General features: G+C 41.3%; 1 protein-coding gene across 1 annotated transcript in view; it reads right to left on the bottom strand.

Moving 5' to 3' along the window:
• The window catches only part of cspg4 (chondroitin sulfate proteoglycan 4), a gene marked incomplete at both ends in the record, with an annotated part of 167,984 nt that overhangs the window by 131,490 nt on the left and 17,507 nt on the right, over positions 1-18,987 (bottom strand). The window lies entirely within an intron of this gene.

Genomic DNA, 18,987 nt, shown 5'->3' with positions numbered 1-18,987 from the left:
GATGCATGACAATGTGCCCTCGAGCAATAGTTGGGTATGGAAGATCCACAGTTTCACAAAGCTGTCAAGAGAGGAAGATAAACATGAAGTAGTGTTGTGTGTGCGTACGTGTGTGTGTGTGTGTGTGTGTGTGTGTGTGTGTGTGTGTGTGTGTGTGTGTGTGTGTGTGTGTGTGTGTGTGTGTGTGTGTGTGCTCACGTGTGTGTGTGTGTGCATGCATGTGTGTGTGTGTGTGTGTGCACACGCGCATGCGTGTTTGTGTTTGTGTTAGAGATTTAGCCAGCAAGCGATGCCTTTGGAGAGAAAAAGTACACACTAATAAAGATTAAGATGCCACAGCAAATGAAAAAAAAATATTTATAAAAGTTGTGGGGTTCAACACAACTCATTATCGAGTCCTATCGCCTTTTGCTGTGGAGTTATGATTGGCACGCCTAATCCTCCCCCGCGCTTCCCTTCCTTAAGCGTGCATGCATAAACGAGTGACTGTTGATGGGTTGGGCCGTGAAGAAAAAATACATTATCTCCAAGGTGACATAAAGATTGTCATAAGAGTCAACAGCGATGGCAAACTCCAGAGACAAGACAGGAAACGTGATGTCGCATATGAGTCAGCCATTTATGCCCCCCCCCCCCCCCCCCCTTCCCCTCCTCCCAGTCCATGTTGTTAGTCGGGTTGACAGAAAGTGAAGGCAAATCAGGTTGACACTGTTGCTACAATGTCAAGAAAAACATAGTAATAGGCCTAGCATGGGGAGAATGTCTATCTGACACCCAGAGCTTAATGCTAATATCTATGGACAGAATCGCTGCCTTACAAATTGTTTGCCATGCTAATGTGTGAGAATGTTGGCTGTTGAAGAGTCAATACATGGAGGGCTAAAACGTTGGCCCTGGAGTGAACGAGCCTGCAGCTGTCAATCAGTAACTGAGGATAATGTCTTCAGATTACTCACTGCAATAATTTCTGTTGGTAAGATATGGTAGTGGTTGCACACTGTCAATCAATAGACAAACTAACCATGTTTTATGAAAATAATGAGGCATGGAAGTAAAGTTTACAAATAAGATGCCTCAGGGGCCAGGGCGACATGCCATCTGACCAGTGATGTATATCGGGCCAGTTGCACCAGACCCTGCATGATAGTGATGCCAGAACATGTGAATGTGATGTCAGAACATGCCCATATATGGGCTTTACCAAATTGGGGCATTCCCAGATATGCGCTTAATATTGATGACATCAGTGATCTCCATGGGCATAAAAGGGACAACAAGCCAGAGTGTGATGTCTGAGCGGCAAACCCATTAAGAGTGGTTCCCCTGACATCACAGTGACATCAGAGAATGATGTCAGAGTAACAAACCCATAGAACCACAGATAAACCCATAGAAACATAGACAAACCCATAGAACCACAGTGTCAGGCGTGACAGACGAAGATACACACAGACAAGCTGTGACCGTTTTCATAGTAAACTTGCGACCGTAAGTCGCAAAAAATGCATTTAAAGGCATAGAAGGTGTTTTAAATAAAGAATAAAGGGAATACATTGATTAGATGATTACAAAATGTAATCAAAGAGGCATAGAATAAAGGTCAAAGTCCAATTATAGATTTACATAATATGGCACATAATCTCACATTATCAGCATTGCACTTGTGTTTCTGCTGCGGAGGGCAGCTACCACTTTGTCACACGGAGCCCATAGGCTGTTGCTTTTACAATTATTAACACTGCACCGGTGCCCATTGGGCACATGCAGGCCTACCCGGGAATGCATGCCTGACCCGATTATGCAATACCCATTGCACTTGTTGTCAGGATACTTGGCAGTACCCTTGGCAGATGGTTTGATGTCTCCAGGTCTAAATTAAGAAATATATGGAAATTTTCTGTAAAAAGGAAATATTATTTTTGAAAAGAGATAATAATAATGTGGCTAGAGTATGTTTTTTGTTTCATTATATTTTATTTTCTATACATCTGTCAATCTATTATAAAAATAATTGTTCTACTCAGTTACATTCTGTGCTGTGATATTCTGTTGTAAACAGGCCTCATGTGGCCTGGACTGAAGATAGGAGGATGACTATTCCTTCTAGCCACGTGGATTGAAATTGATCTGCGTCCTTAAATGGCTTTTTAACCTTTTAATTTTGCAACACAATGCCATAGAGATTAAAGGCTTTTTTAATTATATCCTTGGCTTGTTTACAGTAAGAGTGTGCTTGAAGTGAGATGAAGGGCTTCTTTAATAATTCTGATTTTTTTTTTCATTTCTGCTTTCAAAATTCTTCAAAGTACCAGCAAGAGAAACTGATCCTTATGTATTCATTTCAAACATGTTGACATCTCCAGTTCAGCACACCCGCCACCTTAGGCTCGATCCCGGCAGTTGACCTATATTCAGCAGCACTATATGCAGCTCCCGGAATGTAAATCTTATCTTGGTTATTAAGATAGCACTGAGTATGTCACAGAGTCCTGTGTCTGTCTGGCCTTCTACTCAGCCTCAGGCAAAGACACTTGGCACTATCACAAGTGGCGTTCAACAAGTCAGATATTTCAGAATAGCATGGGGTGGTGGCTTATGATAAACAGCTACTCTCTTGGCTCAACTACTTAATGATCTTATGCCAAAATGAGAACATTTTCAGATTCAAAGATTCAAAGACTGTAATGATTTTGTTTACTTTGTTGACTGTGTAGTCCCCCAGGGCTTTATACTTTGTCTACTCTTTTTTTCCCCTCTCAAATCTCTTTGCCAAAAATAGCCGATTTACAAGCTCACAATGCGTTGCAACATGACGTATTGTGAGCTTGTAGAGCCGCTATTTTTACTGAATGTTGACCCCAGCATAGACACACGAAGGTTAATGTAATCGAAAGAAATCAAAGAATATACAGAAAATAAATGTATGAATAAATTAGTGGCGGGAAGGAACAGAAGGAACTACAATACAACTGCATATACAGTAGGATAAGACAGTTGACCTGATAGTTGGTGATGGTAGCCCTAGGGATGGGACAATGTGAACATTTCCTGTCACGATTATTGTGACCAAAATAATAGCGATTTACGATATTATCGCGATAATCAAAATATCCCCAACATCCATATCCATTATCCAGGATAATTCCATGATAAACTTAAATACGATTTACAATACGATTATTGTGAGTGTTTTTTATCACAATAAACGATGATAACGATTATAGTCCCATCCGTAGATAGCCCTTGTCAGAATGCTAGTAGCTGAGAAGAAGGATTTCAGGAGCTTCTGTGAGACTTTTAATTTCTTAGCCTTCTTAAAGCCTTCCACAGTGTCTGTGTGCATTGTCCAAGACTCAGTGATGTGCACACTGCACACTGAGGTACTGTACTGAGGAAGATGTAGTCCTATAGCCTTTCAATGCACTTCATGACCACTGAGGTCAGTGTTACCGGGCGGTATTTATTCAGGCAGGCTGTGGAGGCGTTCTTGGGCAATGGGGACAGACAATTTGGTATACCTGTACATGAATGCTAACATACTGTATATGAATGTTAGCATGATGGCCTTGAACCATGAATAGAAAGGGTCAGTTCATCTGCCCAAATTATATCAGCACCTATGACCTGTAGACTGGCAAACGCCTGCATAGTATCTGATGACCCTTGTCCGTGACACATAAATTGTGTGTCACATTGTTGGAATTGAATATCCATTCTTACAGTATGATTTATCACACACCTCAGTCTCACTTTTACTGCATTATAAACATTAGTGAGCGTGTTCAGGCCAATACAGACCCACGGTTTCTGTTTAGGAAATTGCTTAACCATCACAGTGGGTACAATATAATCCACCAGCGTTACCACAGAGCTCGTCACCACCTCTGTAAACACTCTAACATTGTTTACAAAGCTGGTTTGGAACATATCCCATTCGACATCACCCAACGCTTCCGGCAGTGTAGCCTCTGATTGGATGGTCCAGCATCGGTCCACTCGTTGCTATCTTCCCTTATCATCCGCTTTTCATATTGCCGTATCAGGAGGTTAGGTATAGCCTTAAATCCCTCCTTGAATGGAGTGTTGCAGTGGTCCAGTGTCTTATCACAATGTTTAATCGCCATGTTTAAACTCAAGTATTAATGCACACAATGTTTTCATGTGAGCGAATAACTTTGAGCAAAAGCTTATGCTGTCTACTTCCATGCACTGCATTTTAAGCACACAGCACACTGTTGTGTTGAATGGACAATGCATGTCTAATAAATAAAATCACTCCACACAAGTACTACTTAAATTAGAACAAAATATATAGCCTGCCCAGTGCTACAATAGTTTGTTAATTTCAACCAGTACATGAACTGTTCAGTCATAGTTTTAGCTATTAGAAATCTTGTAACTTTGTGAGCTTGAGAGGGTTACATGATTTATTTATATTGTATGAGAGTGGGTGAGTTGGCCTGCTGTCATTTTAATCTAATAACTGTTTAGTATTCCGACATGTAGCAATTGGAACACTGTGTACATTGGAGGATGAAATGAAATGACTTCATTGTATTCTGTTCTGTGGCCCTGATTGAAAAACTGCATATGGAAACACTTTTTTGGAAATCTATGCCTGGTTTTGGCTTATCATACATCACCAAACTTGCTCTAACTCAAGGCTTCCAGAAGTACAAACCTCAGCTATTTTATGTTGCTCTGTGGCCGAGAGAGAGAGAGAGAGAGAGAGAGAGAGAGAGAGAGAGAGAGAGAGAGAGAGAGAGAGAGAGAAACTATGTCTATGTGACAGGAGCTTCTTAAGGACGGAGACACCATGATTCCCTGAGGTGATGTGTTGAATAATATCCATTCATAGCGGATAATGAAACTAACTTTCTATTGAGTCGGATACATTCAGACACAGAGCTCTGCTTGAGCTCTGTTTCAGAAGTTCTTCTGTTCTACATGACTCTGTGCAGCCTCTGTCCTCCAGAAGGAGCCTCCCCTTTTAACAAGTTAGCAGTGCATCACATCCAGCCTACCTGCCCCTCCAGCCTTCAGTGTACTTTAAGAAAGAGATGAGGGTTTAAAAAGATGAGAAAACTCAACCTCTGGCTTTCTCTATGGGTTTAAAATGCATACTGAAGACTACTAATAGACCAATATAGAAAGAAAAAAACAAAAACAAGATATAGAATCTAAAACTCCCAGTAGTAGCCCTTAATGACCAATAGCCAAAGAGAGTTGCTAGAGGAAAGGCCTTAAAATCAACAAAAATTGTGATTGTGTGATATCGCCATATATATTTTGGCGAGTGTAGAGCTACATGAAAGGTCATGGGATCATGAAAATACCTACAGTATACTTCTTCAACGGAGCACAGAAAGTTTCATTGCAAACTTCCCATTCAAATTTGAGATCTCTTTTTGTGCAAGGGAAGATTTGTCCCACGGGTGGTGCTAGAGGGAAGGCCACTGGGTGACCAAAATCTGTAGGAGTCATCCTCTGATGAACATGACAGGGACATTGGATGAATGATAAACAACAAAATAAATAACAGCAAACATACCGTAAATATCAAACTGGTGGTTTTTAAAAACAGTTATGCTGGAATTTATGGAATGTGTAGCAACTCATAATGTAATAACGGCTCATAATATAATAACGCAGTGTTTCTCAAACTTTCAAATGTCAAGGTCTCCTCTTAACTCTGACAGTGTTCAAATGGAACTGCCTTGGAATTGCCTTATTCAATTTAGACCCCCATAAAGGAACCCACAGAGTCCCAGGAATCCACTTTGAGAACCACCGCAATAACGGTTCATAATGTAATAAATTAAATGTAATAAAAGCTCAATAGACCTTATCTGCACTGTTTTGAAGTTCATGACTTTATTCTCAAATAGATTTCTGAAATTCATCAAACTCTACATAATAGTAAATAAGACATGAAGATAATCATTAATTAACTATAAACATTGTCATATCCTGACCTTTATCTGACACTGATGTCTATACAGCCACAATTCATACATGAAGTCAAATGAAGACTTGGTATTTTATTAAACAGGAATATATTCTGAGAGTTGGTACAGCACAGCTGTGCATGCCATCTTGTCAGTAGAAAACAACATCAACAACACGCGTATGCGCACACACGCATATGCGCACGCGCACAGTCGCACACACGCATATGCCAGGGGCATAGTTCCGCCGATTTAAAATGATTCCAATACGGAACTAAAACTTCCTATGATTGGCCGCTAGTTGCGCTGTTTCCCCCCCCCCCCCCCGGCCAATCGCAAAAAGAATTGTTCTCCATTGGACCCCATTCATTTTCCCCTTTCGTTTTCTAACCTTAATTAACATTTTCATAAATACTTTATGGTTCCTATCGCTAGTTAAAAATTGCCTTTCAATCACGATGAAATGCGTTTTGTGAAAATAAGGTCCCATTTATGTTAAAATTGATGATAAAGTTGCGGGGGGTGTGGCCAACTAAACTGATACCAGCCGGCTGTGTTCTTCTTCGTGTGCTGTATTTCGGGAGGCTCCGACCACATTCTCCCATGTATCTCTGCAGTTGCATGTGACCGTTGGCAGCCAATAGCATCCTCTGGTGCTTTTACAATCTATAATGGCAACACCCATGCCAAGGACCCAAGCGTCATTTGCGCTGCATAGAAACCAATGGCTTTGCTTTGTCCATATATTGTACAGTCTATGGCATATGCGCACACACGCATACGCGCACGCACACACACACACACACACACACACACACACACACACACACACACACACACGCGCGCACACGCGCACACGCACACGCACACGCACACACACACATACACACACACACACACACACACAATCCAAACACTCTTGGGGGGCAAATTTGCAGCAACTTACAAATGCTATAAATCTGAATTGTCACTGTTAGCTTTAACTCATCTCAGATGTCCAACCTCAGCATATTTTGAGCTAGCTAGACAGTAAGAATGACTTGTACATCCACTCTGACTGTTCACAAAGACCACTGTTCAGACAGCATGAAGCTAGTCTTGGTATTTTGATGACATTAACTTCCATATGGTCAGGGCCAGTCAAAGCATCCACTACAGTATAAAGGGAGCATTCAACCCAAGGTCAAGTAACCACTCCGCACTGCCCTCTGGTGGAGGAAACTGGTATAATCTTTTAGAGATGTGTTGATATAAAACGTCTTTGGGGACACACACACAAGCCCTTGCCCCACAATCAAATAGAAATAGAATAGCATATAACATATATGTCCAATGATATCATTTGTCCTCACTAATTCTCATTATAATATGTTACAATTCCTGTCTAGTCTGTAACTCTGAGGACGTCAGTGGGCAGTTCAGAAACTTCACAGGAAAAGAAGGGCTGTATTCTACAGTATTAGCTTGGAATCCCCACTGATGATGTCATTAGGCAGGTTTCTGAGTGTGTAGGACATTGTGGCATCCAGGGGCGTCACAAGGGGTAGGAAAATGCGACTGAGTTACTGGGGCCCAAGGTGGAGGGGCCCTAAGAACTTTATCTATTGAAAAATAGCAGCGCGGCACTCTGTGCCGCACTGTGAGCTTGTATATCTGCTATTTTTCAATAGTTAACATTCATGTGACGCCCCTGGTGGCATCTTACACATTTTACACACGCACACACCAACGCACGCATGCACGCACGCACGCACTCACACACACACACACACACACACACACGTTCCTTATCTTTGCCACTGTACGCATATTCTCAATGTATGTTGTTCACCTATGTAGTTAACAGTATGTACTCTGTAAACTGTCCAGTGAGCTTGTAGGCTATTACTTCCTTACATCATGCAACAACATTTACCACTAGGGACGAATTATAGCATTGACTTGAACTTGAACTTGCACTATTGATATGACATCAGTACAAATTAAATAGACACAAATTCCTGCTTTCAACCAAACACACGTTAGAATTGTGTTCCATGGGAATCATTTGTATTAGCATCTACAGACTGTAAACATGAATACTTCCAACATCATTCCAGGACAGCTAATCATTCCTCTGCTGAGTCAGCAATGTAAACATGCATTGTGAGGCATAAACAACCGTTTCCGTTCTTCTGGTCCATTCTCAGAGATTAAGCCAGCTAGTGATGGAGGCGTCTCAACAAGGTCACAAAGATGGGGTCAAAGAAGGACAGCTACGTGAAACTTTTAGTGCCTGGGAATTGGGTGACATGTACGTCATTCAGAGATGTCACATGCTCATTCATACATTCAGTATTCAAATTCAAAAGTTTTTAAATGAATTCGGATTAAAGTAGAGTGAATGACTTTAGACCAGGGGTTCTCAAACCTTTTTAGGCTGTGACCCCCAAAATAAACATATATGAACTGGGGACCCCCACCCTGGCAAGCACTTGGAATTGTAGGTATTATGTGACCCAGTTCCACAGATAAATATTGCTGAAAATAGCAGATCTACATGCTCACAACGCCTCGCAGTGCGAGGCGTAGTGAGCATGTAGATTTGCTATTTTCACAATGTTCGCCTCTTGCTTACTTGATATTTGACAGTTTGGCCAGTTTAGTATTAAAATGGTCTTGAAAATCCTTATATTGACACTTTATAAATGTACAGATACCCTGTATACACTTATGTTGGTTTGTTTACCATTCTCAAACTTGGGGTCCCGACCCCAAGTTTGAGAACCACCGCTTTAGACCATGGCTATGATTTCAGTTGGGTCTGGATATTACAGCTTACTGTATATCTTGTTCCTGATTCAAAAGATTTAAGGTAGCTGCAGGTACTGTAAGGATGAAATGGAATACAGGAAACATGTTGGAAGGGATGAGTCTCTGTGACAAATAATTTCAAGGACCTCAGTTTGGTATGCATTAGGCCAAGGACCCCTGCAACTCTCCATTTGAGTATACAAAATATCAGAGTTACAGACCTGTAAGGGTCCATTTGCACCCCTCTCAAGGAACTTCAAGCTGTCTATGTCAGTAGACAGTAGCTGTCTATGGGTTTGTCTGTGGGTTCACAACGCCTTGCCAGCGCTATATCCCTGTTGCAATGCCGGGCAAGCAGATTCTGCTTGTATTTCTTTAGTCCAGTGCTGGTTTGATACTAGTAAAGTAGTAGTAAAAAACATTTTCATGTGAAGGACCCCCAAAATGATATGTATTTGGCCGAAATTTGAGCAAATGTTTGCTTAAAAAATACATACAGTATTTAAGGATTTGCACACATTTACACAACTTTTCAAAAATAGCTGATCTACAAGCTTGCAGTGTGGCACTCGGTCGTGCTGTGCAGTGAGCTTGTATATCTGCTATTTGGGCCCTATAGTGACTCAGTCCAACTCCCCCCCCCCCCCCCCCCCCCCTGTGATGCCCCTGTGCGTAGAAAAGGTTATATTTGATAGAAAAGAGTTTCTGATACATGCTCTGCCATAGTTATGAATGTGTCTTTACAAGAGAAAGGAAGGCCTCCTGAGGAGCTTTATGAGTTGAACCCACATCCATCTTATCTGAAATGTGCAGAGACTGACATTTGATACATGGCTTTTTTTGTTTGGAACGAGACCACCAGTAAAGTGATGGCTGGTCACGTAGAAGAGTTCCACTGTTGGATTTAAGTGCCTCATAATTAGCCTTCACTCACACTGATTAATGTTTCACACTAAATTGATTCTTCATCTCACTCTTTATAACTTCTCATAACTGGGAAGATGTATAAATCTGAGATCCTCCTATTTGGTCCCCCAGATTCCACCCTCTCTATCCAGGCACACCTAGGCAGCGTATCAAACAATGTAAAGACCACAGCTCGAAATTTAGGGGTGTGGTTTGATTTGGACCCGTCCTTTGACGGGAAAGTGACTAGAGTTGTACAGTCCTGCTTCTTTCAGTTGAGAAACATCTCCAGAATTAAATCATTCCTCACTTTTACAGACCTCGAAAAAGTAATCAATGCATTTATCACTTCACGACTAGATTACTGTAACTCCCTATACTCTGGACTATCTCTGGCCTCCAACTTGTACAAAACCCAGCAGCTAGACTACTCACCAACACTAGGAGGTGTGACCACATCACACATCAGTCCTGGCCACCCTTCACTGGCTGCCAGTGAGTTTTAGAATCGATTTTAAGATTTTACTTATAACTTTTAAAGCCCCCCGGTCGCCCATTTAGCATGGTTTGTTTGGGCTGTTGAAATTATGTCATTTAATTGTGATGCAGAAAATGTACCGAACGTGTCTGAAATAGTGGGTCTCTCTCCACTTCGAGGGGAACTGCAGAGGTGCGTTTGTTTTGTGATGTACCAGTACCAAAGTCAGGAGGAAATTATGCAAAAATAATGCTTAGATTTTTCAACAGTTTCTTTGTTGTTATGGGATGATCACCCCCTCCTCCAGGGGAAAGTATGATCATCATTGTGATTCAGTATTGTACTTACTTCATTGTGATATTTTGAAATGAATAAAAAGTTGAGAAAGATTTCCACTATAGCACCGTGACCTGCGTGCTGTGCACTAGGGAGTATAACCAGGTGGCCTTTGTAGTGTACCACCCGCTTCGAATCGCATCAATGCATTGAATGGGAATGCAAAACCTCTGTTGAACCCTTCCTCCTATAGCGTTTTACTGAAATGTCCAAACATTGTTGGAGTTGGGAATTATTGCGACCGTAGGTCGCATTTACTATCAAACCCTGCACAAAGTGTAAGTCAGTCCGTCCCTCCCTCCGTCTGTCTGTCACACCTCACACGTCACACTCTTGCCCTGCTCATATCTCCGCAACCGTTGCCCCGATCCATGCCAAATTTTGCACACACGTTCCTCACCTGCCAAACTACAACCTCCAAGGACCCCCGGAGCTCCAGGGACCCCCAGGTCCCTGGGGGACCCCCAGATGTAAAAAATGACCAAATGTGCTAAACTGACCAAATGACCACCCCAACGGGGCTGCTCACGGGGAATTCCCGGGGACCACCGACTCCTGGTGCTCCAGAACGGATGCAAAAGTGGTGGCGCCCCCAGTGGAGGACCCCCTACACTGCAGCTCACATAAAATGCCGTAACTCCGGCTAGGAGCGACCGGGACAGCCGGGGCCGGTACCTATTCGTCCGCCTTGCCGGCGCGGAGACCCCACCCCTCATTTCTCACATGGCCCTCTTCTAGCGCCACCATGAGGCCGATTCTTGCAAAACACAGTTTTGGACACTGCTCCGACAATGTTTGCCCTAAAATCACGCAAATCGATACACAGTATGTCTACACTCATCCCATCAACATGAATCTCTCCCATATAGCGCCACCTCCAGGCCGATTTTTATAAACACATTTTTGGACACTGCTCCTACAGATTTTGCCCTAAAATCACGAAAATCACTACACAGTATGTCTACACTCATGTCATCAACATGGATCAGGAAGATTTTGGCAAAACACATTTTTGCCCTATTTGTGGAGATAAGTGACCTACGGTCGCTTATCTCCCGATTAGGGAGCCTTACTGGTACTATTGATGGGACATTAATAGTTTGCCTAATGCCGACAGCATGGTACAGTGGATGGCAGTGGCTCAGGAGGTAGACGGGCTGTTTGTGTAGCTATTGAAAGGTTCCCTGTTCGATCCCTGGCTCCGCCTGGCGTCTTGTTGAGATGTCCTTGAGATAAACACTGAAACCCTACCTGCTCCTGATGAGGAGGTCGGTGCCTTGGTTGCCTTCGCTGTCAGTGTGTGAATGTGTTAATGCTGAGGTCTTCAACGTTTTCAGGCCAAGGACCCGTTAGTTGAGGGAGAGATGAAGCAAGGACCCCCACAACCTTTTCATAGATTCCATATTATAGTTTAATCGTTTGACAGCACGATCATCAGTGTATTTTGGATTCATGTCAATTTGTGTTTTCAGATATTTAACCACTTGATCTGGGTTAGGGTTAGGGTTAGGGTAAACTTGACCTTTCACTCTGTACTTAGTCTGCTCTTTTTCCACTCTATACCAAACCTATCTGAAAACAGCCGATCTACGATCTCACGCCTCGTGCTGTGAGGCGTTGTGAGCTTGTAGATCTACTATTTTTGGCTAAAGTTCTCAAAATATGGACGCTATGGTTCAAGTGGTTAACATAAAAAAGGAGAAAAAGGTTTCTATCACACAAAGATTTGGAGGCCCCCCCTGTAGTAACTCTGAGGACCCCCTAGGGGTCCCGGACCCCCTGTTGAAGACCCCTTGGTTAATCAATGTGCATTAACTTGATCCTGGACCATATTGATCACGTGTTGAAGCACATGCAGTGCGCTTTGGATAAAGGTGCTATAGAAGTGCAGAACCATTTACCATGTCACGGCTTCAGTAAGCTGTACCACTAGGTCTGGGTGGGCTCACATTTTGCAATGTTTGCTCAACCGAGTGCCTAATATTTAAGAGGGCAATGCCCCTCATCTGCCTGTCAAAATCGCTTAAGCTCTCACAGCAATAGAGATATTGGAATAACAAGCAGTTTGCTCAGACTTAATTAATTGTTTGTCGAGTCTGTGTTTGTTGTACTGTTGTTCGGAAAAAAGTGTCGATATGACTCGCATCTGCAGATTTTTCATTTGCAAATATATCATTTTTGAAGTACGATACAGATTCATGGCGGCTTAACAGATGAATGAAGTGTGACACTAGCATTTCACAAGGGGATATATAGCAGGATACACATAGACCTCGAAACATCTGTGCAAGTTTTCATAAAGTTAGCTTATTGTAGGTGATGTGAAGAGGACGTGTTTTCACACTTTGAGTGGACTCAGCAATTGTCAAAACTTGGAGGTGACTCAGCAATAATAACAAAAAAGAGAGAAAGAAAATAAAATTTAACCGACAAGGAACCACCTGAGGCCTGTTTGATTTTCCCATTATGAACACAAAACAGTGCCAGTAAGTTTGGTGTGTGGCACTGCTCGGGAGGACCACACTGAGAAGCGACAGCTCTCTTCAACGTACGAAAATACAAAAGAGAAACTAATCATTAAATGTTGCCTGTGGAAGGCTGTACGGTTGAAAGACACTGAGGCGCCGTCTGCTCGGTACAAAGTGTACTGTAATGTGTTTATAGTTCAAGGAAGCATTTTCCCCCTTACTTTTTATGGATTATTTATTTGGATCAGGAAAAAAAGAAGCTCTGGCAGACTATGTGAGAAATAAAAAGATAATTATTTGTGTATAAAAAAAGACTTGAAAATGAACGTGTATCAGCAAGTTGCCTCCATCTGCTTATGGACCTTGGTATTGTTTAGTGTAGTTTAGTATACCAAGGGATAATGAAACAAAGCAGTGTCCTTTATATTGTCCCAAAAAGACTACTTTTCAAGGTTGCTTTATGTTGTGTTTCAAAAGAGGCATACAAACCTTGTGTTTGCATAACACAAACACATTGTGTGTATCTTGTGAATATCTTGCTGGACCGAGTATCAATCTTTACGTGCACGCATCCAGTAGTCCAATGACGATGCTCAAACCAAATGATTGGAATCAGCAGGGGCGTCACAAGGGGGGGAAAAGTGGGACTGAGCCTTAATCATTTTATTATTTAGCTATTGAAAAATAGCAGACATACAACCTCGCTATTTTTGAGAAGTCGTGAAAATGTGTGCAAATCTTTGAATATATGTATTTGTTAAGCTCAAATCTTGAGCCCTTGAACTAAATATTTTGAGATGGGGGTCCGTGGCCAAATAGATATCATTTTGGGGGTCCTTCACATGAAAACGTTTGAGCACTACTGACATAGAAACATAGACAAAAATGTGTTCATGATTTTTCAAAAATAACAGATCTACAAGCTCGCAGCGTGGCACTCGGTGCCGTGCTGTGAGCTTGTATATCTGCTATTTTTCAATAGTTAAAGAACAAAATAATGTGTTCCCAGATGCAACTCTCCTTATGCCTATATCCAAATAATGAGAGTTTACGTTATTTTGCTTTTTTTCTTCAAAACACACATTTTGCTCCTCCTATAAAGAGTTAATCACCACACATTAATTATGTCTGGAGTCATGTGATGATAGTTTTGAAATCCTTTATTCATTGACTATAATTGGCTTCCGACATTATATAATTTGGTTTTGTGAAAGACATATAAAGGCACACATTCATAGCTGGTAAAATCTTGCCCGGACACCACAGCAAATTGATCAGAGCCGGCTATGAAGTTCTCGCATGCGCACACACATGCACCCACTGCTCGCGCACACACGCACGCATGCACAGTCTTATGAGAAAATTCTGCATCAAATCTCTGGTGTGCTTTAAATTCTTCATAGTCAATATTGTCCTCTCACTGCTGGGAAAACTATTTTCAGTTTGCTTTTGAACAGCTGTGTAGTTTTTTCCTCACTAGTTGAGCCATGAAGCTATTGTACTGAGTCTGTCTGTCTGTCTGTCTGTCTGTCTGTCTGTCTGTCTGTCTGTCTGTCTGTCTGTCTGTCTGTGTATGTGAATGCCAGAGGAATGTCATCCTGTACACATACAGTGGTTAGCACTTGAGATTGGCAGTGTCACCAGTTGGCTGCCTCAGTGGCACCACTGTAGTGCCATTGAGTGAATTGAGTGAAATGTGGTACCACCTTTTTTAGAGGTGTTACAGCATGTAATGTGGCTGATCTGCCACAGGGAGGCACATGTGAGTCCATGAACCCTACATTACAGTGTTGGCAACACGGCAAGGGTGAACAGATTCATTGTGATTGTTATTAATTAAAGAAAAATTAGACGACAATGCAGAGTTCAGGTTGAATTCTAATTTCCCCACGACCCATGACAGGAATATATATATATATATATATATATATATATATATATATATATATATATATATATATATAAATAAATAATAATAATAATAATAGTACATAAAATATTCAGTCAACAATTAGAAAAATACGGTTTAAATAAAAACATTGGAAACTGTTTGAATGGACAACATTTTAGAGGCTAAAGGAACAATGAAACCCTGATCTCCTGACTAACAAGTATATATCCTGGCCTAGACAGCTGTAACTTAGTGGTTATTGAGAATGGCTGGAGAGCCTAAGCTCCTGTTTGTCCCAGGTACTATTCCTGGCCATGCCAGCTAGGAATTGATGTGTCCCTGAGCAAGACTCTTAACCCCTTATCGCTCCCTGAGCCCCTGCTACAGAGAATTGGTGTTGTTGTGCATTATAATAACTAGAAGCTGGGCCGCCCGAAGCGACCTGGCCAACTCGGGAACGATGTAAATAGGGAATGAATGCCCCGCCCTTTAATGCAAACCCCATTATACCTGTTGTCATAGGACCCGTTTTGACCATCTGTTTGCCTGTGTCCATTTATGCCCATATATGGAGATATCTGTTATCTGTCTGTCTGTCAGCGTCCATTTTATGTCCATATATGGAGATCACTGCAGATATAGTTCTGGGTCCATTTTATGCCCATATATGCCCATATATGGAGATATCTGTCTATTTGCGTCCATTTCATGCCCATATATGGAGATCTCTGTATCTGTCTGTCTGTGTTCCTTTATGCCCGTATATGGAGATCTTTGTGATTCTGCGTAAACTTTATGCCCATATATGCCATTTGTGTCCATTTTATGCCCATTTATGGAGATCTCTGTATCCGTCTGTCTGTGTCCCTTTATGCCCGTATATGGAGATCTTTGTGATTCTACGTCCATTTTATGCCCATATATGCTATATATGGAGATATTCAGAGATTTTTTGTTGACTCATGTGGCGTACGTGATGTCAGAGCCTTTTATGAGTGATGTCACAATGAGTCAGCGCTTGCGCCGATTTCCTCCGGAACAGCCTGATGTCAACAATCAACCCTGCATAAGGAGATTCCGAACGTTTCGCGCCGGTTCGGGAAAACCGCGCGTCGGGTCGGGTCGAGACCCGGCACTGCACTCCGTGCCGCGGCGGGGAACGCGCGTGCCGAATCTGAAGCCGGTGGGACAAACGGTTCTCGAGATACGCGGATTACAGACACACACACAGAGACTTCTCGCATTTATAGATAGATTATATTTTCACACTAATTGTATGGAAATGCATTTGATTGTTTATTGTTTGTTTTACTGTTTATAAGGCATTTCATTGAAATGTTACTTTTAGTAGGCTTGACTTAAAGGGGAAGACCACCCATTTTCAATATTGAACTATGTCATTAATATACCTTAGAGGAGTTGTGTGGAAAGAGAAAAAAAGTTCCCCCTCTTCTGTGTTGCCTAGAACTGGAGGATTGATTTTGGGGTTTGTATTGTAAATTACAACTTGATGACATCACACATTGTACTTTACAATACAAACGCCAAAATCAATCCTCCAGTTCTAGGCAACACAGAAGGGGGGGAACTTTTTTTTTATTACCACACAACTCCTCTAAGGTATATTAATGACATAGTTCAATATTGAAAATGGGTGGTCTTCCCCTTTAAGTGATGCATCTATTCTCTCCACAAATGAAGGCCTTTTTTGAGTAATAAGCTAATCTGCATTATCAGATCTACCAGGCTATTTTTGCTACTTGTCAACACACCGCGACGTGAGGCGTTGTGAGCTTGTAGATCGTCTATTTTCCAAAGATTTTTATACAATTGTGATAACTTGAAATCATACATTCTGCACAATGAGTACTTTTGGAACTTTAAGAACATTTTGACCGATACTTTTGTACTTTTACTCAAGTATTTTTTTCATACAGGACTTCTACTTGTAACAAAGTACATCTACATTGCAGTAAGTAAAGCATAAGTAGCCTACTTTTTCTACCACTGGTCACCACAAGACAAGTTATTACAATGGTTTAGACCCAGGCAGTTGTAGTTGAGTGGTTAGTGTGCCTGCCTAGCAGTCCAGAGCCCTCCAGAGTACTCGCAGGTACGATTCCTGCCCATGTCACATGTCTGCTGAAGTGTCCCTGAGCAAGACTTTTAAACCCCCAATAAAGAAACAATCTGTATAGAAACAATACCAATTCTTTATTTTTGTTTAAATTGTGTCTGTTTTGCAATCATCATAGGGATATACAAAATAGCCATAAAGTGATTACTAACTTCTAATTGTTGAATGGAAGATTTTATTGTTGTTGTTTTTTTAGTTTTTTTTTCTGTCCTGGGGACAGACCTGATTTTCATTACACCTTGGCACTAAGGTACATAATACATTATTATTATAATGGTTTTTTTTTTTATTAGAGAAATAATGCAAAGTTCTTCGAATGACCACAACTCCCCCAAGTCCCAACCCCCCATGTGAGACAGTTTAGCAAACAAACTGGGGGGGGGGGGGCTCCTGTTTGTCCCAGGTACGATTCCTGGCCATGCCAGCTAGGAATTGATGTGTCCCTGAGCAAGACTTTTAACCCCTTATCGCTCCCTGAGCCCCTGCTACAGAGAATTGGTGTTGTTGTGCATTATAATAATTATATTTTCACACTAATTGTATGGAAATGCATTTGATTGTTTATTGTTTGTTTTACTGTTTATAAGGCATTTCATTGAAATGTTACTTTTAGTAGGCTTGACTTAAGTGATGCATCTATTCTCTCCATAAATGAAGGCCTCAAAGAAGTTTTTTTGAGTAATAAGCTAATCTGCATTTTAGTCAACAAACTGTGTTGAATTTACAGATTGCTACTTCAACAGAGGTCACACAACAACTAGCCTCTAGGCTCTCTAGAGAAAACAGACTTTGCACCCACTGCGCACAAAAACACTGTAAAATGAGTCAGGATGAGCTGTGAACTGTAAAAGGTATTACCACATCATGTGTCTGGAGTTGGTAGTGAGAGCGCATATTTCTGTCTATATAAGATCAGCCTGTAGAATATTACCAACTTCCATGTTTTACATCTCTGTAAAAGTTTTGCAGGAATGTCATTATATTATTTTATATTATATTGTGAAACAGTTAAATGAACACAGGGGATACATGTACTAACTCAGGACGCTCAGAGTCAATGATATGCTAAATTACTGGTTTAACACCGTGCTTTTGTTAGCCTCATGGCCACAGACTTTAGGCCATTACAATAGACTCTTGACCGGGAGTGTCAAATGTCAGAGACTTGCACCGGAAACCAGTAACTCTAATATAGTTGATCCATTTGATAATATCTGTTAGGCTACACTCAGATACATTAAAAGATTATTTTATTGTGTAGCCCAGGAGTTTTGTGCCCCCCTCCCCAACACACACACACACACACACACACACACACACACACACACACACACACACACACACACACACACACACACACACACACACACACACACACACACACACACAAACCAACCAATCAACCAAGATCCCGCTCAAACTAAGGGTCAAATTTGTATACCCTTCACCACCAGTGGTGTAGAAAGTATACAAATCTTTTACTTTTCAAATCTTTTAGTTTGAAAGTGTGGCTTGGCATATGAGTGACAAAGTCAGTCAATTTCATTCTGTAGAGCTAGTCTAGTGGATAGTGTCATGGACTAACATTTGGTAGAACAGAGTTCAATTCCCAGTTGTGTAATCTATTTTTCAAGAACTTCATAAGACTAAGAATGTTTGTTTAATATGATGAAAATAGTAGTTTATACCCTTTTGTGTCAATGGTTGGTGGTTCGATTCTTGCATTTTTTAGGTATTTGTACTTTTACTTGAGTATTTCCAATTTCCAATACTTTTACTTCAACTCCACTACATTTCAGATCCAAATATTGTACTTTTACTCCACCAGTGCAGTCACCATAGGGATATACATACTGTAGCGTTTTTCCTCCTTTTCTTTTTCGCTTCGCTGCAAAATATAGCCTCCATTTTTCACTGAAAGACTATTTGAATTTGGTTCTGCAGAAATGCTCAGACCTCCAGCAAGCACAGCAGCTGTCCCTCCAGATACAGAAGCATACTTAAAGTCAAATGGACTCACAATTACATAG

This window comes from Nannobrachium achirus (genome assembly GCF_963921795.1).
Source record: "Nannobrachium achirus genome assembly, chromosome: 11".
Classification (NCBI taxonomy): domain Eukaryota; kingdom Metazoa; phylum Chordata; class Actinopteri; order Myctophiformes; family Myctophidae; genus Nannobrachium; species Nannobrachium achirus.
The sequence above is the reverse complement of the archived record's forward strand: the minus strand, read 5'-3'. Positions and strand labels throughout refer to the sequence as shown.